Source organism: Eucalyptus grandis, chromosome 10 (assembly GCF_016545825.1).
Source record: "Eucalyptus grandis isolate ANBG69807.140 chromosome 10, ASM1654582v1, whole genome shotgun sequence".
NCBI classification, from domain to species: domain Eukaryota; kingdom Viridiplantae; phylum Streptophyta; class Magnoliopsida; order Myrtales; family Myrtaceae; genus Eucalyptus; species Eucalyptus grandis.
This window is the reverse complement of record NC_052621.1, coordinates 1,024,229-1,052,045: the sequence shown is the minus strand read 5'-3', so window position 1 is coordinate 1,052,045 and position 27,817 is coordinate 1,024,229. Positions and strand designations below refer to the sequence as shown.

General features: G+C 39.6%; 2 pseudogenes; both read left to right on the top strand.

Annotated features, from left to right (window-relative positions):
- The first annotated feature begins 6,286 nt into the window (after positions 1 to 6,286).
- LOC120288902 lies at positions 6,287 to 7,285 on the top strand (annotated as a pseudogene).
- Positions 7,286 to 18,977: 11,692 nt separating this feature from the next.
- On the top strand, positions 18,978 to 25,908 carry LOC120289101 (annotated as a pseudogene).
- The last annotated feature ends 1,909 nt before the right edge of the window (positions 25,909 to 27,817 follow it).

Sequence of the window (27,817 nt, the reverse complement as noted above, 5' to 3'; positions counted from 1 at the left end):
ACCTGCCATCACCAAATCTAAAAGTCTAGAGCCATGGTCATAGATTTAGAAGTTCGCAAGGCAGAATTGGTGACTCCAAATATGAACACCAACGACAGCAAATTTAGAACTCGATTTCAAATGGTGCAAAATGAGGACTTTATAGTATTTAAAAAACGATTAGGGCTTGTTGTGCTCTATAAAATAGTTTGGACTTTTTGTGTAATTTTTGTTACTTAAAAATAAATCTCAATAAATGATATCATATATTTGGTCTACATAATACACGGACTTTTTACTAATCATGTCCGACCAAAAAGTGAGATTGGTTTGAGGTATAATTAAAATGAAAAAAAAAATGAACTTCCTAACCTCATTGTGGGAATAATGATTCCTTTTGTTTATAAGATTCATAAATCATATGTTTTTTTCTTCTTGTTTTTTGCTCCTACTGCTCTTCCTTCAAACACGTGGACGCAAAGATGCCGATGTAGCAATTTACCTGACATCATTAGTGGCATGGAATAAAAAATAGAGAAAATTGGACCGATCATCATTGCTCCCCACACCTTCCTCTCTCCTTGATATGTTTTCCTCTTCTTCTCTACTTTTTGTCTACCTTTTTTAATAACTTCATGAAAATTGAAACTTCCTCACGTCTGTTTTTTTTAGAAGAAAATATTAGGTGATCCCATAATACAACATCAATAATTGATATGGTGCCCATTATTTAAATACATCCACTCTTAAATTAACACGCGTCATTAATGTGATATCAAATAAACAAAACTGAATATATGCTCTTTGTTCAACCATGGAAGCCTCTTCGCTTCAATGGAGTTGTCGAGCCAACCTCCGTTCCTCCCCTCCTCATCACCACCACAAAGCCTCTGGTGCCGCATCCAAGCCAATCATCATTGCTCACGGCCATGGACAAGCCGCCATCGCCAAATTTGGATATCTCAACCCATGGTTGCATATCCGGAAGTCGACCACCGTCGCTCGTGGCTATAGTCAAGCTGCCGTCACCATATCGGGAAGTTTGGAGCCATGGTCGTAAATCTGGAAGTTCACAGGCTAGATCTGGTGCCTTTAGATCTGGATTAGCGATGCCAATGGTCCGTATTATTATTTTTCAAATTTTTTGCGATTGGACACTATTGGAGATATCGTTGCTCCTCGATCTGATTATGGTGAAGATACTAATTATATAATTGATCTGATTGTCTTTGATTGATTCATTGGAATATTCCAGAATATTTTATTTTCCTAAATTAGCTAGACTTCATGTAATATAAAAGGAGTGTAATTATACAACTTCATAATGTGAAAGCAATACACACGTTCTTATCCCAACTTTCCTCCATTTTTGCTTTCTATCAGTCTATGTTCAAAGTCTGGTTCCCCATCTCCCAGTGATCCTCCCTCGGATCCACACCAAAACCCAGCCGACTTTCTAAATAAAGTCAGACGGCGGAGGAGCAGATTGGGCACTCAGACCTGGCTCAGTCTCGTGTAGGGCAATTCTTTCCAGGATCTGATCCAACGCAGGCGGAGGCACAGGCACATTTAGGGCAATTTCCTTTGAAACCATACGTCCAATGGGTTCCTATCCAGGTTCAGCCCTTCCAAGGCCACCCTGCCCAAACACACCCCATTTCGGGCGACACGATTTTCCCAAGCCTAGTGCAAGCGGGCTCTGTGGAGGATAATGGGCCAGAAGGAGGACCACATCCTATGGCCGAACCCATTCCAGTGATTGAACCGGGTCGGAGAACCCGGCCTCAATTTATAGCCGTTGTTTCTACCCTTTTGTAGGTATCCCCGGCGGCTAGCCGGAGCTTGGAGACCCCTTCTACACTTCCACCGCCGATGGCCTAGAATTACGCCGCATCACACAACAACTCTTGGGACCGGAAAATTATTCTATTTGGTCCCGAGAACTCTGACATGCCCTAGTTACTAAAGACAAGGATGGATTTATTGATGGAAGGGTGCCGATTTCATCCGACGAAAGGCTTGCACGATACTGGAGAAAGTGCAATCAACTCGTTTGGACATGGATCGGCAACTGTCTCACCCAGGGTTGCCACGGGTCTACCTTCGGCAGAGGATGCAAATTTTTTTTGGGATTGTATGGGAAACTCGATAGGACAAAAGTTTTTGGGATAACCCAAACCCTATATGAGTTGAAACAAAACAACCTCTCAATCACCGCCATTTTCAACCGGCCATCAGCCCTATGGAATGAATTATAAATGGCAGAAGAAAAAAACTGCCAGTGAAGCAATTTGTACTCTGGATGTAAACATTATCTTCAGGAATTTTTCCTTTATTTGGTGTATTTTAATTGCCCTTCTCTGAATAATGATGCCAAAAATTTCTAGGAGGTTGGACTTGCAAATGATGATGCTGACAATGATTCTGGAGAAGAGAGTGTCGAAAACCATGCTGGAATGAATTCAGCACTCTCTTTTCCTTTGGCAGCAATTGGATTTGTAACCAGATTGGCGACTGGAATATTTTCACGAGGCCGGAAAAATCTGGACTCTGGTTTGGATTCGGAAGGGAAAATGAAAGTCATTCCCAGATGTTGATGAAAAGTTCCGAGAAATTATATTCTAGTGACGAGTGTAGCTCGGAGAAATCTAATATCATGGACTGTACAGGTACAGACATGACTTATCCTAGTGGGGATCAAGATATTTCTGGGGTAGCTCCTGATCCAGTGGGTGCAGCTGAAAGTCTATGCTATACGAGGTCTCAGGAAGTAGATGCTCCAGCCTCCTATGAAGAAACTGCTTGCACTTTTAAACGTTTTGATACAGCTAGAGATCCTATAGATCACTATTTCATTGGCACGAATGGACAGGTAATGCTGCAAGTGTCATTTGAAAAATTTGTGGCTCCATTAAAAAAATATATGATATCGAGGGATAAATGAAACCGATACTCAGTGCTTAAAAAGCAGCCCAATTGTAGAACCCAGTGCTCCCTTTTTCTCATCCAGTGAGAATAAATGGAGGCAGTTTTCTTTTTCTTTTTCTTTTTTTTTTTGAAGGACATTTGGACTTTTATTTTCTGATTTTAATCCCATCATGGATAGAGTTGAAATCTGAACTTTGTTATAATGTTATCTATAGGTCAATGGTGGAAGAAAGTGGTTCAAGAAGGTACAGCAAGACTGGAATATCCTTCAGAATAACCTCCTGGTAATCATAATTGCGTTAGATGTGTAGACTCTCTGGAATTTCTAGTTATTATCTCAAATCAAATGGACTTGGATCTCATTGTAAATGAATTCAACAGATGGGATTTACGTACGAGTCTATGAAGACCGAATGGATCTTGTGAGGGCAGTAATTGTCGGGGCATATGCAACACCCTACCAAGATGGTCTTTTTTCTTTGACTTTCACCTTCCCCCAAGTATCCCGATGTTCCACCAGTAAGAAATTCTGAAATTTTTTCACAGTGCATTTCTAGTTTCTGAAATTATGTCTCTTATCTAGTTATATTAAGGTTTAATTCTCTTTTCCTTTGAAGAGGTTTTCTGTAACATGTGCTTGCTGATTGTACCTCAAACCTGCAGTCAGCATATTATCATTCTGGCGGATGGCGAATTAATCCTAACTTGTATGAGGAGGGGAAAGTCTGCCTTAGCCTCTTGAACACCTGGACTGGCAGAGGGAATGAAGTGTGGGATTCATCATCTTCTAGCATTCTTCAAGTGTTGGTTTCCTCCAAGGATTGGTGCTCAATTCCAAACCATACTTCAATGAGGCAGGGTATGATAAGCAAATTGGGACAGCTGAAGGAGAAAAACTCATTGGCCTATAATGAGAACACTTTCTTGTTGAATTGTAAGACAATGCTGAATCTAATACGAAAGCCCCCAAGGTAAGTATCACATTCAACACACCCTGTGATTCTATTTTCTTGTTCGTATTGAATCTGTGGTCCACTGATATTCACTTCACACTTGCATGGTCCTACCGTCTTTCTGCCTTAAGAGGAGGGCATGGAACCAACTATGATCAGTTTAGTCATTGCGACTTTACAGATTCAATGGCTAAAGCATAATTGACTTAGGAGATTGATGCTTTATCCAAGAAAAGAAAATTTATGAGATTGATGATACCTCACTGCTCTCTCTGCAATCCTCCTCATCAGCTTTGATGCTGTGGGGTTATGGATACATTGAGGATTAACTTTCAAATTGTGCATTACAGATTATCACTTAAGATGTAAGAAATGCATGCTCCGTGTTTTAGGGATATCATTACTCGTTAAAATTCTCCAGAAGTTCGTCCACTTTTTGTATTCTGAGAAATTTCGTGTTTAACTGGTTGATGTTCGTTTGGGCTGCTAGGTCGATGCTTTGAATATTTTCAATTATCTAATTATTGTTAAATTAGAGAAGTTGCATCTCAAAACAACTCAGGCAACTCTTATATCAAGCTAGGCTTCTTTGTTCTCTAATCACAGTTGCATTCGCTGCTAGAAATGTCATAACCGGAATTTTTGAACTTTTTCCTGGAACAAAACTAGGACTTGAAGACCTTGTCAAGGAGCATTTTCAGAAGCGTGGTTATTACATCCTCAAGGCATGTGACGCATATATGAAGGGATATTTAATCGGATCTCGCTAAAGACGCCTCTGTAAGCAGTGAAAACAATGCAAATTCAACTTCAGTTGGCTTCAAACTTATGTTAGCCAAGATCGTACCAAAGCTTCTCTTGGCATTGGATGAAGCTGGAGCTGATTGCCATGAATTCAGACATTTGGGAGAACCATAGCAGATTCTTAAGTCTAAGCCTCTGCCTCTTTCTAGTCACAGAGGTTAGCTTTGCGATTCACTACGATTTTGTTCTCCATCAGATCTTTCTTAATGTAAAGACTTACATTCATGTGCAAAAGAACAGACGATTTGCACAGCAACATTCTTTGCTGATTGGCAAATGACTTTGTTTTAGAACTTGGTTCCTTTTGAGCAAAAAATGCGCTTTTCCTTGTGATTTATCCGACACTAGTGACAAATGTATATTATGGGTTGGCCATATCATTTATTTTTTGCAGAATTTGGCCTCCATGTGCCAACTTCGATTTATTTTTTTTATAGGAAAAGTTCTGGATGTTGGAACATATCATTCATCTTATTCATTATCAAGTGTTAAAAGTGTACATTTGATATCGTACTGTACTAATTACAATAGTTGGTATTTGAATATACATTGATCACTTGCTGTTTGCCAGTCAAGGCCTAATAGGCTAATAATAGTGTTAATTTGGCTTTCATGGCCGCCCACGAAGGCTATTACACTTTTCATGTGATTGCTCATCAAAATGGAACCCCAAACAAGCTGATGCAAATCTGGTACAGTGTTACCATTATTAGATGAACAGCTTCAAGTTCCGTACCGTTCTATTTGGAATAGGTCTCTCATTTTTAAAATTGGAATTTACCATGGATATCCTAAAATTTTGAACATATCCTGTTACAGGTTTCAAGATTTATTTAGATTCCATTTGTATAATTAATTGAACGATTATAGAAAATCATCTTTAATAATGATCACTTGCTTTTACAATCTATTGATCACAATTTATATTTATACACAAAATATAAAATATTAATAAAGCAAAAGTCATTATAGAATGAAAGTTCATATTAATGATTGAAAATTATACACTCATTATCGGACACAATAAAATACCGCATGATATCGTAAAAACATAAATCGAGAAAAACAATTGTTCTAACTTTTAAGTTCTAGATTTCACCGATTTAACATATACCATCATTTGACCAAAAAAAAAAAATTACATATACCATTGAAATAGGATCCTTAAGTTTTGGAACTTGGAATCCACCCCGCTTACTTTGGAACTTGAACTGCACATGTTCTCATCGATCTGATTATCCAATTCTAGGTTTTACCTTGCAGTTATGCTCACTCCTAACTATTATAGACAACTTGGCTATTGACTGCTAAAAGCAAGCAAGCAAAAAAAAAAAAAAGGTGATTCCGGATGGAAAATCTCCCAAGAACCAGGCCATGAGGTAATGCAGTGAAGGCCTCCTCAAGAGTGACTTTTGCGGTCCACCTCGACCCGTTTTCACCGCGACATGCCTGCAAGTATCTACTCATATAGATTTGGATATACGTGGACTGAACAAAAAGAGACTGCAGGATCTTGGGGTGTACTTTACTCCTACTTGGGGTAGACTTTTGCCTGTAATGAGTACTCAAATGATTTTAATAGGCACACAATCTATGCACAACTTGCAAAGAGAAAGCGATCCTCCTCCTTTGCTTGCACAGTAGTCCTTGTCCATCACGCATTTATTTAACATTCCACTTGCCTGGGCAGTTCTGAAGACTGGACTGAGTCCAAGCTAATTCTGTATAAGTCGCATCCAACTCATTAGCAAGCACCCAATACAGAGCAATAATCTGCAGGAGACCCTAGATTCCCTCGTCTCTTTCCATTTCTTTTCTAGAGCAAATATGGAGGATTCGAAGCTGTGCAGGTACTTAAGCTTCTGCATGATCCTCACGGTCCTCGGTTTGCTCGTGAACGGTGCCGCATCGGAAGTTTACACGGTAGGTGACAGCGACGATGGAACAGTGGCGTAAATTACGGCGTGTGGTCTCAGAAATACAATTTCAGCGTCGGCGATGTGCTTGGTACGTCCCGGACTCATCTCTCTTCTTACCTGAATGTGTCGGGATAGCAGGCATCTGTTAAACTGCTATCATTAAAATCCTGAAGAAGTTTTTGATGCGTGCCTTCGAATTCTGTACGCATTTTTGCGTGATGGGGTGATGTATTCGACAAACAGTGATTTAATCTGCGCTTGTTTCCTTCCCTTTGTCAGTGTAGCCTTCAAGTACATAAAAGGCCAACACAACACATATGAAGTGACCGAGTCGACGTTCCGCTCATGCGACACGAGCACCGGCGTGCTGGCCAAGCACACGAGCGGCAACGACCAGGTCACCCTCACCGAAGCCAAGAAGTACTGGTTCGTCTGCAGCGTGTTAGGTCATTGCCTCGGCGGAATGAGGTTCGGCATCACCGTGAAAGAATCGAACACCACAGAGAGCCCACCTCTGGCTCCGCAATCAGGGTCTCCGGCGCCTCCACAAATCAATGACAACGGAGCTCAAGCCACTAGGGATTGAGCAGATGGGATTATCTGATCCTGTTTGGTGTTTCGATTCCGTCGTGTTTGGTATGGTAATCGAGATTTTGGGACCGAACGGTGGTTGTTCCTGTATGATGTTTTCTTGAGCTTATGGGTGACTCTTTCTTTTCTTTTCTTCTCTTTGACGAAGTCAATGATTTCATTTAACAAGAACATGAAGCAACCCGCCAGAAGCTCACCAGCTAAGCCTTTTCAACCTGCCGAACACGCATGTTACACCAACTCCACAAGTTCCTTCCCCTGTTGATGTCCAACACGATTTATTACGCAATCAATACTCACTGGCTGCCTAGACTTTGTTTACTCGACGACCCTACTTCATTGCCGCCGCCGCCCCGACCTAAAGACTCCTCTCTGTCTCGATGGTCCTAACACTTTCTCATCGACACTAGCCCGAACTGATGAATATAGTTGATGTATGGTTGATAGCATCAATTGCTCAATTTGACATCAAAATTGGCATTCTCAGGATGTCAAGAGTTTTCTCACTGGGTTTTTGTTCTTGCATTGAGTGTCCATGACTTGCGTTTCTGGTTGTGTTGCTGTAGGAATGGGCCTCCATAGTTTTGTTCTTGTTCAGTTGTTCTGCTGGGCCTGTTCGCTCTTGCTCATGTATTTCGGACCCCTGTCTGCCCATGAACAGGGCCCTTCTTCTTGCCTGGGTTTCTACAAATCACGTCAAATTTGTCATCGTCTAAGGATTGATCAAATCCAACATGTCCATCTGAAGGACCGCGTTTGTCGAATCAGTTCAGAAAAAGAGTACTCAAAGACAGCGACAACCAAACTACCGAAACGACCTCTAATTGCGAATTGAAAGCCCATAATTGAAAGCCAATCCCTTAAGAAACCTCCGACTTTAGATTGAATACTTATTCTATCTTGAACTCTTTTTATCTATAAAAACTCATATTTAAGTACAGTTCGAACTTGTCCAGAACTTCTTTTATCTAAAATATAATCCCAACTTTAGGTTCAATCTCCAAAATATTACAAACTTGAACTTTAGTCTCAAATCTGCCTTGTATGCCGATTACCCAAAAATCACCTTAAGCCATTCTAATTTTCATATCAAGGAATGGGTTTTGTTCTTAAGATAATTTCTCACGTCATTTTGTTGATGTGGAATTGTTACCGCGTGAAATGCCACGTCAAACAACTAATGGTTATTTTGAAAAAAAATGATTAACAAAGACAATTTTGAGAAGATTGAAAATTTGTGATTTTTTTTTAAACAAAAACGAGTTTTTGGTAGATTTGGAAGTGGATCTAAAATTCAATTTTTTAACAAAAAGTCCGATATACTATGGGGATCAAACTTAGAGTTTTTTCTATACAACCCGATGTGGTCCTCTATCTCGATCAAGAATGGGCCTGAAAGTTTTTCTTTCGATGAAAACAATGTCACTATCCTCTAACCAATTGGAAGTCTAATGCAAAGGGAAATTTGTCTAAAAGTCCTAAACCTATTGCACATTTTTGAATTCATCATAAACTTTTGATTTCTTAATTAGTCGTTAACATTTTCATTTCTTATCTATTGAATCCATAAATTAATTTTAGTAATCATAACGTGGATGTTGACGATCGTAAGATTGATGATTAACGTTGATGATTTTGATAATATTTCAATACTTTTTCTTTTTTTTTTTTTCTTTCTTTTATTTTTGCTTCTTCTTCTTCCTTTTCTAGTGGTAGCCACTTGTATGCCAGGTCAACTAGCCTCACCTACTATAGGGGACGCATGGTCGGATGAGGGTGAGCCCCACTGAGGCTCACCCTCACTTAGGCGAGACATGGCAAAGTCAACCTCACCCAAGCCAAGATCTAGCAAGGCCACCCTTGCCTAGGCTAAGGTAGCCTAGCCGAGCATCGATTGAACGAAGGCAAAATTTTTAAAAGGAGGGTCATCTTGTTGATATGGAATTGTCACCGACGTGGAAATGCCACGTCAAACAAATAATGGCAATTTTGGAAAGAGGGTTAACAAAGACAGTTTTGAGAAGATTGAAAGTTGGTGATTTTTTTCTAGTCAAAAAAGTTTTTGGTAGATTTTGAAGTGGATTTGAAGTTTGAATTTTTTTCGTACAAAAAAGCTCTATATATTATAGGGACCGAACTTAGAGTTTTTCTATACGGCCAAGTGTGGTCCTCTATCTCAGTCACGAATGGGCCTGAAAGTTTTGTCTTTCCAAGAAAACAATGCCGTTGTCCTTTAATCAATTGGAAGTCTAATGCAATGAGAAAATTGTCAAAAAAATCCTAAACTTATTACACTTTTTGCCAATTTAGCTTTAAATCTTTAAATTTTGCCAATTGAGTCTTCATTCTTTTCACTTCTTCCCATTAAGTTCATCCGCTAATTTTGGCCGAAATCGCGACGTGGGCGCCAATGATGCCGTGTAGAATTATTAGTCTTGGGGATAATTTTTAATGATATTTTAATTTTAGAATTTTTTTATTTTTATGTTTTCTCTTTCTTTTCTTTTGCTTCTTCTTTCTTCCTTTTGCCAGTGGCCAACCACCGGACGCCAGCCACAAAATGTGTCGAGCAAACTAGCCTCCTGCTACAGGCAAGGTGCGGCTGGGCGAGGGTGAGCCTCGACAAGACTTGCCCTTGCCCAAGTGAGACCCCAATGAAGGTAAATTTTTGGAAAGAGGGTAAACTTGTAAATATGGAATTGTTACCAACGTGAAAATGCCAAGTCAAAGAACTAATGGCGATTTTTGATAAGAGGGTTAATGGAGACATTTTTGAGAAAATTGAAAGTTGGTGATTTTGTTTTAGACAAAAAAATATGATTCCGGTAGATTTAGAAGTGGATCTAAAGTTTGAAGATTTTTTTTCCGAACAAAAAGTTCGATATGCTATGGGGACCGAACTTAGAGTTTTTTTCTATACGGCCGGTGTGGTCCTCTATCTCGGTCAAGAATGAGCCTGAAAGTTTGGTTTTTCGAAGAAAACGAAGTCGTTGTCCTCTAACCAATTGGAAGCCTAATGCAGAGGGAGAGAGGAGAGAGATAACAAATGAAGCAACAAGTCCTTTTCTCCTCCTACCAGTAATTAGTGCGTTGTCGTAGACATTCCAATTTCTAAAGCACTCCACTGATGCTCTTTTTAAACATTTTGTCAACGATTATAACGTCTTTCTGCAACTGACAGCGCACTGACGACGATCGAAACAAAATAAAAATCCCTGTTCAAACGCAATGTCCGTATCTCGAGGAAAGACCATATTTTAGAATCGATTCTCGTACAATTTCAGGACGAATCGTGACTCTCCAGGCCTGCAAATCCTAACGATTACACTCTTGTACCCTAACGAAGACGACGACGGCGTTTTTTGGCGTAAATGTTCAGCCGATAGCAAGTTGGCGTAGATAAATTTAACTGGTGGTTGCATTCGCTATGCTTTTCCAGGGGAATCGCCGAAGTTGCGGGAGCCATTTTTGTCAAGTATCATTTGGGTATAAGTGGTGGGAGTTGGAAACTGTCCAAAGATGCCGGAGGAATCTTCCATCTCAAGTCTGCAGATCCTAAACCATTTTCAGATCTCTTCATGGACTCTCTCTTCTAGAACGGTCGGCGAATTCCTATGCCGTGTCCTACCTTGACGTTGGCGGTAACCCATGTGACGGTTTCGGATTCGACAGTCCATCCTAAATTGTCTTTTCGTCTTCCTTGAAAACTAGCGCAGAGGATCCCCGAACAAGACGCCAAACTTCAATCCAGAGGGTCGTGACCTGGTCCGACGTTTTCGCTTTCTAACGGGAACGAATTGGAGGAATTAAATGATGACAATACGGCATTGGTGAGAACTATCAGACGAAAAGGATTACGCGTGCAAGGCACTCTTCGCCTCCTTCAGAACCGTTTGAAATATTTGTCCCCGATAGTGTCCAACATTTGACAACGGATGGTATACGTTCTTTATGTTCATATTGTCTCACAAAATGACAAGTGTTATTGGAGCCTCTATTCTCAACTTCTTTTCAAGAAGCTGACAACGTCATTACATGCATCATCATGCCGTCCCTTTCAGAAAAATAAAAAAAATGTATATTCCCTACTTTGTCTACATATCCTTTATACCTGCAAAATGCCAAATGAAATAGAAAATGATCTTAGAAAGGATATAATAAAATTCTTGGATCGTTTTTACCAAATAAATTATCATTTTATTTGATTTATGAAGCTAACAAATCGATATAAAAGAATAATAGAATTAGAAAATAATAAATAAAAAATTCCACACTCAAGCTTACTTAACTAGTAAGTTTGAGAGGATGTTAGAGATAATTAAATATTTCTCTAGAAAAAAAATTATGTTAAAGATATTTTTTTTTTTTTTTTTCTGTATTCTCTCAACCTTACGTGATTATCATATATTTCGAACAGCCATCTAATAAAGGTTCATATACTCTTTTCTACGTATCGAAATATACATGTCATCCACATTATTGTTTTTTAACTGGACTTTCTAGCAAAAGCTAATTCCTTTTAACCGGATTTTTCGCTTCCCAATAAGTTGGGAGTTTCTCTGCAAAGTAACAAGAGCAGGTGAGCAGCCAGCGTCGTGAAGCTAACCACTAGATCCCAGTCGTGACAAAGAGTTCTCTGGCAATCAACGTTTACCCTACCTTCATCCTAGCCTCTAAGACAATAATAATGCAACCTCCCCCTAACAGTAACAGCTGTCTGAATCCACTGTTCAATCAAATCAGCATTTACTATGATTGAAAGAATCACGAAGGCATTTGCTCCAAACGTGACTTCCAACACGCATTCCACGAGAGCTTCAGCAACAGACTAGGTTCAGCTGCCCCACGACAGTCCACGTTTCTGTCGAAACAGAACACCCAAAGGACAAACCGGTATCCGTCTTCCGGCCCCACGTTGCGCAAGCAACTGATAGGACAGCCTCGCATGTGCGGTCGAAGATGATCTGTCGTGGAGGTACGAAATAATGCCGCGGCGCCTGCTTGCTGATCAACGGCGGAGGAATGAATTCAAGAGAATCTCCATGGCTTGCGACTCGAGCTGTCTGATGTTCAATAGGATATCGACGCTTCACTTCTGTGACGTCGCTTTGCATGCTTGCATGGGGTCACGAGATTAATAAATATAGGCCGAAGCTTGAGCCTCTTTCGAAAGACGGTTCTAGCTTCGCGTAGTGACTTGAACGCAAATAGATGTAATAGACCAAAGCTTGAGCCTCCTTTAAAGGAAAATTCTGGGTAGAGCTTTCTGAAATCCAGAATTTTCGTTTGTACTTTTCATGACCGTTGGATTGTCAAAATAGAAGAACCAGCTTGTACCTATGAAATATGGATATCCAAGTATATTGCAGCGAAAATGGAGTAATTTGTTTGGAGATTGATAAACCAGAGGTGCTCATAATCAGGATAATTATCAAAAAAGAAGTCATAAACCTATTATATGAATGCAAAATTAGTCTTAAATATTAGTCTTAAATCTTTTGACGATTTGTAACATAGTCTTTTTGTCAATTTTGGCTGATATTGACATGGAAGTTAGTCATCCTACATGATATGATTGATGTTGATTTTGATAATTTTTGCAATTTGCAAAAAAATCTAAATTTTTATATATTTTCTTCTTCTTCTTTTTAATCGTGGCCAACGACCTCAGCGAGAGTCGTGGCCCTAGGTGAGGGACATAGACCTCACCAACAGCCGGCAAGGAAGACAACCACAATGAAATATAAATTTAGAAACATTTTTAAAATTTTGTCAACATCAACACCAATTGTGCCACATCAAACAACCGCTGTCCACGTCTATAATTATGACAAAAATTAACCAAAATGGCTACATTAACAAATTGTTAAACGATTGAGGACTAAATTGATCAAATTATAGGGATTAACTCATGCATAATAGGTTTAGAATTTTTTGGTAATTTTATAGAAGATATATTTAAGTGGCCAATTGCTTGAAGGCTTTAAACATAATTTCCAGGGACTTTGCAGGAGATTTGTTACCAATAGGCAGATGAACAAAATAATGGCTAGTAGAGGCAAGTTTAACGTTTAAACTTAGAGGCCTATAAGAAAAATCAAGCGACAAGTGCAACTGAGGGTGCCTTTTGTTGGACTTTTAGGGAAAGCCTTTGAGAAAATGCAAAAGATTTCAAGTTAAAAGGTTTTTTTATGTGTTTGTTAAATTGTAATTTGAAAATCCATTATGAAGTACCTTTGAACAAAATAGTATTTAGAGAGATCATATTGTCAAAAGAAAAATAAAAAGTTGGCCAACGAGGGCAAGTGACCACCGCCGACCTCAAGTAGCCCTCGAGACAATCGGAGAAGATCGCTGGGATCGGGCAACCCTCGGCGGCCATGGAGGTCATGCGACCTCGGCAAGGGCCGCCTGGTTGCACAACCTCGGTAGCCCTTCACGAGGTCGCATGACCCAAAGCTAAGTCGCGGTGACGCGACTTGCGAGCTATGTAGCACGGACACTCTCCAAAGCCTTCGTGTCGTGTCCGACACTCCGACACGTGTCCGACACGCTCCAACACGTCCCGACACGCGATCAACGAGTGTCGAAAAATTCGACACGTGGTCAACTCTCCAGACGCGAGTCCGAATTCGACACGCAATTCCGACACGCACGGGGTCAATTTTAAAAATTTCTAATACTTGAGGGGTCAAAATATAAATATACACAAAATAAGTAATAAAAGAAATAATAAAATTGCTATAAATATACATGCACGGGGTCAATTTTTTTTCAGTTTTTTTTTTTTTTAGAATTGATGTATTTTTTAAAAAGTCTTTTACTATGAAAGAAGTAATAAAAAAATCCTATATATGATAAATAAATAAATTTAAAAATATCATTTCAGTATTTTTCTTTAAACAATGTTTTTTCCTCTAAGCTTTGTGTATTATTGTAACAAATTAAATAATGAATGATATTATTTAATATTTTTCGTGTAAATTAATTATAGGCTATTATTATAATAAATGTATTTATATATAAAAATATATTTAATATATAACGTGTCGAAACGTGTCGAAATTTTTATTTTTAAGAAATGACGTGTCGTGAGTGTCACGTACAGTGTCGGTCTTCACATAGCAGGTGATCGTTGTGACTTGCGAGTTTCCCACGACTAGTCGATGACGGTCGCTAGGGTAGCCACGACCTCGCCGACCTCTCTCTAGCTGTGATTGACCAGCCACATGCAACCACGCCACCGAAGAAGAAGATGAACAGTAACCGGGGCTTAAAAATGTTAAAAGCCCACAAGACAACTTAGGACCTACCTTGGGCTTTCAACATTTAAAAGCTAACATTCCCTTAATGCGGGTTTCAAAATTTTACCGAACACCCAATATTTGGTTAAATGGACTTTGGACACTCAAAGTCCCTTCCCAAAGCAAATCGCAAGCGCACCTGAGTCTGCAGCCAAATGTTTGAAACCAAGAGAAATTGAAGAATGTTTAGAAAATTGTGCGAGTCTGTCTTTGTATTTGTGCAATTTTGTCGGCTTGAGTGTTGTTATCATAGTTAGCAAGAATGACAAACTCATTTGTAAACAAACAAGAGAGTGGCTGTGCTTAGGGAAAAGGCATTCGTCTAGGTGAGAGAGACAAATTGGAAACGCTAGATGCGTGGTCCGTAATTTGATTAATGGGTTCTACCGTGCTGAGAACAACTGGTGGAGGGTTCCAGTGGTGGCTAGATCTATAGCGAGGTAGCCGTAGGAATCTAATTTTGCGCAGCACAAGCCTTTCTACTTGTAGTAACGAAATATACCTGGGCTACGACAGCTGAAAGAGAGGACCCAGGCACGCGGTCCTGAAACTTAATAAATTGGGCTGGCAATTTCTCTTTCAGTGTACTTTTTAATTTTGGCGAACATTTCTCGAAAACGACCACTTATATCGAGGCTTTCAAATGCATCCAAGCAACGGGTATCCAATTGAAAGAAACCATTATCTTGAACAACAGATAATTTCATCGTCCATGAAATGTTCAAATATAAATTATTTATTAATAATGAAAATATTTTTCATTAACTAATTATTTCAAACGATATAAACAATCAATTTTAAGAAAATATTTTCTAAATTATTCACTTTCCGCAAAACAAACGGAACCTAAAAGAGATTGATGTACGTTTTAGGGTCCATTTGTTTTCGAAAAATTGCTTTCCGACTTTCTAATAATTGGATGATGAAAACTAATCGGTCCATAAAAACGCTTTCCGTAGATGGAAAACAATAAGTTTAGATTGGAGGAAATCACTTCCTTTTCTAATAAAAGAAATTACTTTTCCTAAATTATCAAATAAATGAAAATTGACGATTTTATGATAAAGGTAAATAGATATTGAGTTTCTCTTTGTATCATAAATCTTCATGATTACAAATTATCTAAACCCGGGGCCAATTAGAAGAAGAAATAGCAGACATTAGCTCAAGGAAATAATTTGACAGTAGGGGGGCGGAAAATTAAGAACTTTATGAAACTATCTTGTCTAAAGTCATTTTCATGAATATATCTACATACCGAAAAAACCATGTGATCTATTTTAAATTTCATTTATTTTCCTATTATTGCGATTGGCTCGGTACATTTTGCGATCTTGTCATCTTATTTGATGAATATGTACGAAAAGCTGGAAACTTCGTGAAAGATCAATTATTTTTTTGCTTGAGAACTTTGAAAACCTTGGATGTCAAAATGTTCACGTTATTATCACGGGTATCTAAAGATACGGCTCTAAAGTATGCTCTCGATCTTCCATAATCACACGTTGACCTTTTCCTTGGCCATAATTTCACCGTGGCCTTCAGACGCTCAATCGTCCATACACGCCCTATCTTTAAAGAGACTAATAATAGTTCCGCGTGAAATAATCCCGTCCGTTCAAATCAGTCATTGCGCATTTATTGTCGACGCGGACCGACAAGGAAATCAAATAAACACCACATATTAATTTTTAATACATTAATTACACACTTCACTAAAACGATTAATGTTTTAAAAATCGTAATAGGTTTTTTAAATTAATCACTCCAAACGTGCTCCATAGATACCCGTTAACATATAGTTTCAATAGAATATTTCTTTAAAAATCTCGTCCAAATATCAATAGCACGAGATTCATTAATCAAAAATAGTGAAGAATTAACTTAGAATTTGATAACACAACAATATAAAATGGCAAGATGAAGTTAAAGAGTTGTTAATTATGCCACAATTGTAAGTCAATTAGTTCCAAAGAGTCTATGATAACGAGTTCCCTCTCGATAAATCCGTTAGGTATGTTTACTTTGAAATGATCGATTTTGAAAAGACTAATTGTGAATAACATCTTTATGCACAAGATACTGTAAAATTTTCCTAATTAGTTGGTTACCCAATTCTCAACATTTTCTTGTCAAGCATACTTACAAACGTTCAAAAGTACTTACTAGCATAATCCAAAAAATGCACAGTTCACTAACTTTTAAAGAGAAGGATTTTTATTCTAGCTACAAAGAAGGAAATAAGATAAATATCATTCTCTATAGGAATCGAAAAATCCATTAAGCCTTGTTAACAAGTGACTCGAGATATTTATTTAATATATTTAACTTTTAAAATATTGATTAGACATAGTATTATTAATGAGTGACATTATTCTCTACAAGAACCAAAAGATTCATCGAATCTTGTCAAGACATCTATCTAAATATTTAACTCTTAAATTACTGAATAGAGATCTACAAGTACTTAAAGATTTATCAAAACTTTGTCAACAAGCGATTCGAGATATCTATTTAAATATTTTATTCTTAAAATACTGATTATGTATAGCACAAATTAACTCAATAAATTAAAAATGGTAACAATTATTAATCAACGATAAATTTACGATTAGATTCCATTTAGATCAAGATAAACAAATGAGTTGAAAAATATTTTCTTTCTAAAAATGATCATCTGTATTTCTTCATATAATTCACAATATCTAAATATTTTCACAGATGGTGAATTTTTTTAACTAATAAGTAATATAAACAATTATTTATATTTTTTTTTGTTTTGTTTTTTCGACAGACCAACGGAATCTTTTCGTGGTACATCGTATTCCGAGAGCATCCGAAAGTTGTACCCATTCGTCACAGTCCCGCCCCCGACTCGGCCACGGCGAGAAGACCTGGGGACGATAAACTCTGTGTGGCAAGGGGGCGCGCTGGTGAAGCCGCGCATCCCGGCTGTCATCCACAAGAACGACCCGTGCGCCACGTGTCAGCGAACAGCGACCCGCCCCTATTTTCATTTCTCTTTTAAAAATGATTTCTCGCTCCCTCCTTGGCCGTGCGTATTATTTCCATTTAACGCAATTTTCAAGAGTTCCGGACGGCTCCTCCTCCTCCTCCTCCTCCTCCTTGCCGTCGCCATTTGCGCAGTACAAAAGCACGCGTCCGAGCAGGGAAACTGCTGCGCTTGGGTTTCGTCGCCGTACTCTCCGATCCCCCCGGATGACAAGTTGAGTTGACCTATAAAAAGCCTCGGGACTAGAGGGGGCACGAGAGAAGAGCAGGAAGCGATAGAACGACGGTTGATACGGACTTTGCTTCTTTTTCAACAGGTCTGGTTTGGCTCCGTCCTTCTTTTTTCTTCTTCTTTCGTCGACTTTTGCTTCTGGGTTTCCGTTTCCTCTTCTTGTTCCTGTTGAATCGTTCGCGCTTCTTGCCTGGCTTTGATCCCGCCAGCTTTCTCTGTGGTACCAAATCTTGTATTCTTTCTCGCGCGTGCCATGCATGTTTTTCGTTTATCTTTCTGTTTCGGGCAATCCTTTTCGATGATTATAGGTTCGAGATTATAAGTTTTTAACTCAGAGCTGCCCAGCAGAGCATGACCAGATAAAAATTTCATCAAAGAAAAACAAGTTGCTGATCTCTTTATGTGTTTTGCGGTTCTAAATAATATCGAAAAAGAATAATTTAGAGCAGTTGAAATCTTTCTGATCCAGTATTCAGGTTATAGGCTTTTTCTTGAATTACAGGGTGGCTTTCCTAATCTTGCTACTTGCTGATAGCGAATTCGCATCTGACCGCTGCGACGGCATGGCCGAGAAGGAGTGAATCCAAATTGCGTAAACGCCACCAATCCGTATCACGAGTGCGTCGACGCTTGCTTGAAAAAAAGATATCTGAAGGACAGACGACAAAAGTTGAATGAGAGAATTCCGGTTAGTATCATCTCCGAAATTCGATGTTCGATTGCTGTTTTTAATTGGTTAAGATCAGTACAGCGGTATTTCCATGCTCTCTGATTTCGTCTCCAGTTTTTTACATGGAGATTCACTGATCTTTCATTAAGTCGATCTGAGGAGTGGCCATCTTTGCTTTGATTCATTCAATTATCTGCTCTCTTGTTCATGACGCTTTGAAGAAAACATACATGGTTCTTACTTGTCATGCAGGATCGTTCATCCTCTTTCTTCCCAGAAAACTCAGCATGACCAAAGCAGTCGGATCGAAGCCCTCTGACGAACCCGTCCTGAAGAATTTCGACGTCTCCGATAACCTATCCGCGAAAGATCTGTCTTTCAAGAAGGTGGAGTCGTGGGGGATGCCGAACTCGTGTTTCCAAAGGCTCGTGTCAAAAGCAAATCAGCTTCGGATGCAGGAGACCTCAATCTCCTCCTCCTGAGCCTCCGCAAAAGCCCTCAAAGCATGAAAAATCTTAGGCAAACCAAGACCACTACAGAGCTCGATGAAGACAAGGTGAATTCCGCTACAATTGACAACTCTGCAGAACATGGATGCTGCATTTGGGTCCATAGCTTCTACGATCACGGTTGTCGACCATCCTTCTGAAGTGAGCGACGAGGTGAATGAGCAAGACCACGAACCCGTTGTTTCTGATTCCAACATCCTCGGGAATTACCGTGTGCAAGAAAGCTCCTCCTCGGTCCTGAAGTTGGTTATCGACAAGTATGGAGATATAGCAGCCAACTGCCACCTCAAGTCGGCTGCGATGCGCTCTTACTTTTTAGAGACATCTGCTCCGTGATTCAAGAGCTGCAGCGCACCGAATCTCGAAGCTAAAAAGTCGAGAATCAAAGAGATGCAAGCCATCTTGAGGGATGAAGGAAGCTGCGGGGATCGATGTGGGCTGGCTCCGCAGCGTGCTCGATGAGATAACCGAAATGCTCGAGCTCAAAAAGCAGTGCCGTGAAATCGAGATCGTGAAAGAGAAACCGTGACTTAGACATAGGATCAACCAGGCAAGGCTGGAACTTCAATTGGAAGATTTGGCTGAGAAGGAGAAGGCACTGGAAGTTGCCAAGGCACAAGTCGCTGAAACCAGAGCCCGGCTGAGCGAGCTCGAGCAGAATCATCTAAATTGCAGGAAACAATGCTTTCCACCCAGTCTAAGGCCGAGCACGACTACAAAATCGTCAGTAGCCCAAATCTTGTAAGTTAGTTACTGGGAACTGCTTTGAGGGCATCTTCATGTACCTTAGGTGTGTCCAATTTGCTAGTTGTTGAAGCATTTACTTACGGTACATGTTGACATTTGAGTCATATAGTCTCTAGGTGAATTTCCCAGGTTCCTTCCAGCTCTGCTGAACTTGGAAATGGGTGAATCTATGTACCAAAAGTCTTTGCTAGCGCTTGCATAGGGTGCTTCGTACGTAAAGTTCTCTTCTGAATTCCTAGTCAACCGAAAATTACTCGAGTGTTTCGTGACCAAGAGCACTGCTAAATTTCAATTGTCATATCGTTCTAGAATCATACCTGTGATTTTCACAGAACGTGAACCATGAAAATCTGGGAAGGAAAAAGAAAAAAAAAAAAAAAGAAAGAGGCATATTATTTTTTCCTGGGAGCATATTCTTGTTTTTTTTTTTTTTTCCTGGCCAGCATCCACTAGGAACCTGTTCGAGGTGGTCCAAAACAGATCGCGCAATAACAGAAAGGCTTTGTGAGGTAGCTTTCATGGAAGCGGATACATCTCTTTTCCGTTTCGGGTCAAGAAAAGAGCAACTGCCTCGGCCCGTTATTATAATCCATACTTTGCAGAAAAGTTAAGTGGCTAGGGTTTCCTGTCCTTGTCGACCACCATCGTCAACCGCTCGAAACAGAGCTCATACCAAAGACTGAAAGCAAACCCATGACCAACAATTCAAACGATTTCAGTGACTCTGCCTTTGATGGTTTTCCTTTAGCACAGGTTTGGCTTGCCATGTCTTGCTTTGTGGTTGTTGGGGGTGAGTACACTCTGATCATTAAGCGGGCTCGACGTCCCCACCCCGGCCTAATTGGCCCGGGGACATAAATGTGCCGGGTTGGGCAAGTTAGTCCTTTCTTGAGTTTGGCTGTCCCAAACCTGCTAAATCCTTTGGATTTTCATATAAGACGTGATATATATCCAATTATGGGCCAGCGTGGGCCACAATTTTCGCTCCAGTACTTTGCCCGATTATCATCATTTCCAGTCTAGTTAATAAAGTCATTTATATATATATATATATATATATTCCGTGTTCGGAATTTGGTGATGCTTGCTTTAAAGCCATGGTATCTCAAAACTGAGTCAGATATAATTTGCTAAGAACTATTATGACTATAAAGGTGCTGTAATTGTGAGATGTTTGATCAACATCTTATAGGAGTGAATCGGTGCGAAAAATCGATATCGAACGATACTTGATACAATTTGGCTATTCAAATTTGAGTGGTTAGAGTAGATGGGAGGATGAAATATGATAATTCAAATTGGTGAAATTAGAGCGTGATGACACTTTGCCCGTGAGAAAAGAAGCTTTGGTAATTCTTCTTTTTAATAGACCGAAAATAAGCTACAGTTTTGTGGCACATATTCTTTCAATATTGACCAAAATCAATATGCTGTCAGAAGCCCTAGATTTTTTTAATTGATGGGCAAGAAGAGTTAGGTGAACGGATCCAAATAAGGAGGTGAAACGATTCGGTCGACAGTTCGAACTAGAAGTCAACGTGGGCTGTTTGCCACCATAAACTCAAAGATGTCAAGCATTCTCATTTTGGTTAGTTTAGATTGATAGGTGCCACGTGATGGTAAATATAGAACTCAAATTGGAATAGTGTGTAGACATATAGGAGAGATTCATTTATGAGCACGTCTATCTACCTACATACACCCTATTCATTTCGGAGGATAGATTCGATAAATTTTTCCATATAAAATTATTAGTTAACAACAATGTTTTTATTTTATTACTTCGTTTTAACTCAAAGAGATAAGAGAAACAATACCAGGTTTAGATAGGCTTAACAAGGCACCTAACAACACATGCCATTTTAAACCTTCATATAGCCTTCCTTAAAGACCTCCAATTTTAAATCCAATCTTAACTCTACCATATAGCTTTTATTTCTTTGAAAAAAAAAAAAAATCCCGAGCTTTCAATTCAGTCCGAAAATGTACCCAAATGTTCAAAAATCGTCATTGATTTCTTCAGACTATCGACTTTAGGGTGAGTAAAAGGGTTATTATCAGTAATGCATTCGCCTTCACATTGTTAGACTAGCGAGTAGAGTTGAGATTAAAGTAAAAAAATTTGATATCTTTTTTAAATTTTAAAAAAGAAAAGAAGTTCGTGAGATAAGACATAAAGTCGTAACTTTTTTTTAAAGGAATTAGCCTATTTCTTGCCAAAAACAAGAATGATATTCACGTGTGGCAATGCGGTTGAATGCTCTGAAAATGGAGCATGAACTGGCCTAATAGGAATGACCCGATCGAGAAAATGTCCAAAAACGCAAACCAGAACAACCAAAAAAAGTCAACCAAAAACAAATTCGGCACATGCGGGTCCACACTACACAGCACACCCTTTTGGCCACGCGTCTAAATCTTGTCAGAAGCTTCTGAGGCGACTTTTACATCGAAGGAACAAGAATTTTCTCCGATTTTTTTTTTTTCTTTTGAAGATTTTCCTTGGCTGTTCAAAGAAGAAAATTTCCCCTTTTTAATTGTATTTCGCGAGTAAAATATTAAATTTCGTGATGAAAAGGTTGACGTTGAATTACACATTTCAACGGACGTCGGTCAAATTTGCAAACCCCCGATAAATTATATAAAAGCAGCAACCTTTCCGGCACCAACTAATCGAAATTAAGACCCTCCTCTGTTTCGCTCGTAGCTCCCTCTCTCTACCTTCCCTCCCTCTGGTAATCTCCTCGTCTTCGCTTTGCTTGGAGCTCTCGTCGTTTCTCTTGCAGCGTACACGCCGTTTCGTCTCTCTGTTTCTGCATCCATGTGGGTTCTTTGATTTGACCGAAGTTGGTGTCTGGCTTCTCTCATCACCATCGTGTTTCAGGCGAAAGTCGCGGTTTTTGGTTCTGGGTTTGTTTATGGGGGCGAAGATGGTTTTGTTTTTGTGAATTTGGGCCGTGGTGCTTGCTTGTTTCTGATCAGTTGGATTGACTGTTGAGTTTGATCGAGCGATTTTCATTTTGGGTGGACGGTGAAGGAGAAGTGTTTGATTTGGTTGGTGGCTCTGTCGGGGGTGACTGGTCATGTTAGTGATTCTTCTGCGTGTGAAAAGATTCGGCTTTCGACTTGATGAGAGTTACCTGCAGGTCATGAGATGGAAATGAGATTTCTTCTGTTGATAATGAAGATGTCGGTGAGCCTTAACCGTGTTGTCGGTGAAGGAAAGGGTTCACTGGTTAATTGTTTTCATCCGATTGAGCATAATCTGCACTCAATCCTGATTGACCGAACGGACTATTTGACTTGACTCTGAAAGAAAAAAGTGATTTTTCACTGCTGTGAAACTTCAGAATAGGCCTTTCTCTTCAATTTCAGTAAAGTTTAAATTCATTCAGGATAACCATTGATAGGACGAAATGTGAGCCTTTGTTTGTAATAGCTGGAAGACATAGTTATGTACATTGAAAATACTGCAAACTTGAAAACATCTGACTGCAATTCTTAGCTTGATGGGATATTTATTGATCTAGTTCCTATTCTGCAGTCGCCTTAGTGATCTCTGGCAAGATGTCCGAGGGAAGAGTACACCGGATTGCAAAAATTCATCAAATCCTTATCACCAATGTGTTGAAGAGTGTTATCAGAAGGTTGGCAAAGGCAAGCCTCACAAGAGTACAAATCAATCAGGTGACTTATTTTCTTTATTTTTCTTGGTTTCATTGGTTTTTCTAGGTAGAGCATGTAAACTTCAAAATTTGTATGTTTCATCCTTTTTTTTTCTCATTGGGCTAATTGTCTCTGAGTTATCACTGTGCATGGTAGATCAGGAAAGTGACAGGAAAGTGATGCCAGATAAACATGTGATTGTTATATGTGAAATGTGGAAGGGAAACCTCTTCATGGTTATTTAAAACCCCGTGGGAATTTATATTTAGTGGATACTTGTAAGGTTATTCATTCTTGGCCACAATGATAGAGAACCTTGGCTCGTTGCCTGATGATTCCTTAAGTGAACATACTCCATTTCATGATTAAGCAACAAATAACAATGGAGACAAAACTGTGACTCTGTCACGTGATAAAGTTGGAAAATCAGTCATATTGTGTCTATAAAGACTTGTCTACTCTGGTGAGAGTCGAGGAACTTTAGATGGAAGTAATTTTGCATATTTGGCCAAAAAGATTGCAATCCAGTCTTTTTCTTTCTTCCTTGCTGCATTTGAGGATGGAAAATGTCTAGAAAGTTAGTCCGACACCTTTCAATATAGTTCTCTGGAAAGAGATCATGTTTAGCTGATTCGTCTGTACTAACTTGCAGTATACAGAGTGATACTCATGCTAAATATTTTGAACTTTGAACTGGTGTTAACGTTGTCTTGAGAAGATATACCACTTTGATGGGACTTTGACCACACTGTCTGTGCATTCCGTAAGATGCATCATTTTCCAAATAGGCAGGCATAATCTGACCAAGCAATTCAAGTAAAGCAATTTTTACGCGTTAATTTGCTACTAGTAACATTTATGTTTGGCAACAAAAGCTGTCGCTTCATCTCAGTGAACTTCAAAAGTCATTGATTATGACCTCCGATTGTTTCAGTCAAATTCATTACATGGTGGATATGTCTATATGTCTGAATCACTATCATTTTCTCTTCTCTGAAACTTGCTTTTCAGACTATCGTGGTGCTGGAGAGCAGCGTAGCAAATTGTGCAGAAAGAGAGAGTGAATGGTGCTTGTCCTAAGGCATCAAATCCTTACCATGATTGCAGTGAATCCTGCTCAAGGGAGTTCACACAGAGGCCAGGCGGTACAAGAAAGAAGCAGGTTATTCTCAGTATAAACAACTAGCGCTCCAGTAAAATGTAGGAAATCTAGAGGAAACGTGCCTTTCTTCCCTTGCACAACAGAGCAGTTTGTTTTATCATTCTTAATCTGGTTAGCTTGAATTCTACTACGCTTTTGATGATTAAAGCTAGAAATGATTGTTAGTACCGGAGGAAGTTACTTAACAGATGACTGTTGTTGGCCCCAAAAGAGAGACAGCATCAGATGAGAATCCTCTCTTTGTATCTCCCGTTATTTAGGACACATGCTCATGCGGTCGCACCTTGTTGAAATTATGGTGCACATATCTGCAATATTTGAATATTTGAATATGGTCTAAATTCTAGTGTCAATTCTACTGCTGTGGCTGAATCTGGGAGATATTTTCTCAGTTGCAGGATCTAATGGGTTGATGCTTCCCAGACTTTGAGCAGGAGAACAAAAAAGGCTCAGATCTCAGCCCAACTCTTCCCATGCAGGACAAAGTCACTGGCCTGTTGTTTCTACAACACCGACTGTGCTCCATCATCCTCCCTCTACGCTATCATTCTGAAAGAGGACTTGGAGGACAACAACACAATTTCTCCTATTCATATTCCGGAGAATTCACCTGAAGATTTCTCTTTCCTTAAAGGGACAAGTCAGGTCTTCTCATTCAATGCCAACTTCTGGAAATGTCACCCCAGTGCTTCAACTCTCGGTCCGCCCTCTCTCTCTCTCTCTCTCATTTTTCTCTCTCTCTCTCTCTCTCTATGCATAAGTACTTGTACAGGTGATTCTTTCTGATCTATAAATTTGTTTTTCTTTTTCCTTCCTGAGCAGCCTGATCATGCCAAGGAACCTCCTACGAAAAGTTTAGAATATGCTGCCAATTCTACATCCTCCAAAGAGATAGAGGAGGAAAACTTTCATAGTTCACTCACGCATGAAATTGTTCCAAGTGTTGTCATTGATAACCCAGCAGAAGGCGCTCCACACTCCAATGGTGGTTCAATGAGCTCTAGCATCTCCAGATGTGGGTCACTCCTTTGAAGACAGCGATGAAGAAGATGTCCAGTCAGTGAAGTCGAAACCCCGTGTCCCAGTTGGTAAATACCATGTGGGAGTCAGCGTCTCCTCCATTCTGCAAGCAATTCTCAAGAAATATGGAGATATAGCAAAAATTGTGTGTTGGAGTCAATCTCGATGCGGTCCTATTTGAGTCCGTCTGCTTCATTGTTCAGGAGCTTTGCAATCCACTTCATTCTTGCACCTGACCAAGTCAAGGTCAAAAGAGATGCTGGCTATTCTCAAGGACTTGGAGACTTCGCATATTGATGTTGGTTGGCTGCGTAAGATACTCGATGAAATCTCAGATGTCATTGAGGTGATTTCTCAGCATCAGACAGTCACGGCAGCGAAGACCAGGTGTGATCAAGGCCTCGGTCTATGAAAGTACTGGAGTTCCAGACTGCCGATCTGGCCAAAAAGAAAGAAGCCCGAGCTTGCTGAAGCAAATTCAAAACTAGCTGAAACTAGAAACCGCTTGCGTGAGCTCGAGATTGAGTCCTTCAATTTGAGCAAATCGGTTTCATCCGTGAACTCCCAAATAGGCAGCTACCATTTCAAGTCATTGTTGGAGGAACTCTATGAGCCTGCAGATTCTGCTATAGCTGACTTCCTGGAATGTTATGTACTATTGGCCGCATAGAACTACTTGGGATATAGGTTAAACCTTCAATCTTCTGATTCTTTTCTTCATACTTATGCCGCAAAATATACAACATCATTGTACTTAAATCAACGTTTCCTTTCTGGTTATGTACTGTTTTGTTCATCCAGTTGCTGCTGTATGCATAAGTGTTTTCATTTATATCTTTCTTCTTCCTACCTCCCTCTCTCTCTTTGGTTCATTCCATCGCCTTCCTTTTCTTTCATGCGGTTCTCAATCTGCAAAATGAAGATGCCAGCACGAACTATGCAGGATTCTCACAAAACTTAATGATGATTCGCTCACGGTTATGGAGCATCAGAATGCAAAACAAAATGGAAATTAGGTCAAATTCACAGTGATAATCTGCATGACAGGTCCAAAGCATCAGGTGCTAACACATTCAGGAGCTGAATCTCGTTGGCGCTTCTAGGGTTGGTGAACCGATTGATAATGGAAAATTTCTCCCATGATGATTTTTTTTCTGGGGGAAACACTCTTGATTATGATTGAAAGCGCGATACTTGAAATTGTTACTAGACATAGTCATCGGGCGGGGCGGCCGTCCGGTGGAATTGAGTTTGATGTGTTGCACAAGCCAACCTGCCCATCTTCCTTTCGGTCCTCAAACCCCAAATATAATAAAAAAAATTAAGAAAAAAAGATATGAATAAAAATGATGGGATAATTCGACAATCAACATTATTCACATAATTTCGTTAATGTTTTTTTTTTTTTTTAAGGAACCCCTCGAGATCAACATGGGGATCACCCCCGCCATATATCTTGTAAGAATGCGCGCGACGCGCTGGGATTGACTGCATCATACGTGATGGGAGAGGCAAGGCTCTACTTCTGCCATTGCCGGGCAGTGGTTTTATTTTGTTGATATAACTGTATAATATGATTAATATCACGAAAAATGTTAAACAAGTATATACGTAATAAAACTTATCATAAATTAATTTTTAATATCAAAAAAATGATAAATTGGTATGTTTGTAAATAATTTCCATTAAGTGGATTAATATTATAAAAAATCATAAATCGGTACATAACAAATAGAAGGTAAAATCCTAAATTGATACATTCATCAACTATTACATATCATCAACTTAATAACCTAATGATAAAATTTAGAAAAATTAACGGATAATGAATTTATTATAGACATATTGATGTAAGGTTTTCCTGTGTTAATCCTCATGTTAATCGCCAGAATGATAAGGCCCAATTTTTCCCCTTCTTTTTTTTTCCTTTTCACTGAAAAAAATGCAATAATTTGCAATTCTTATCTTAAAACTCTAAACGAAAAAAGAGCCCAAACCCGTAAAGGCGGTCTCCTCTTCCTTCAGCTAGGGCTCGAATCGCGTTCGTTCCATCCCTTCTTCTCTCGCTTTCAACGTCGGAATCGCCGGCGCAACGCCGCACTCGGCGATCCAGATCGCCAGCGATCGCCGGCGAACGAACTAGTTTGGTTTTTGCCCCCGCGGGTCTTGCTTTGGAGACGGAGTTCGACAGGAGCCCGGCAGCATGTCTGAAGAGGAAAGGTCCACGGACTGCCGGAACGCGCCGAATCCATACCACGAATGCAGCGAATATTGCTTCGGGATCATCGCCGAGGCCAAAGCTCGCGACAGGAGAGATTCGG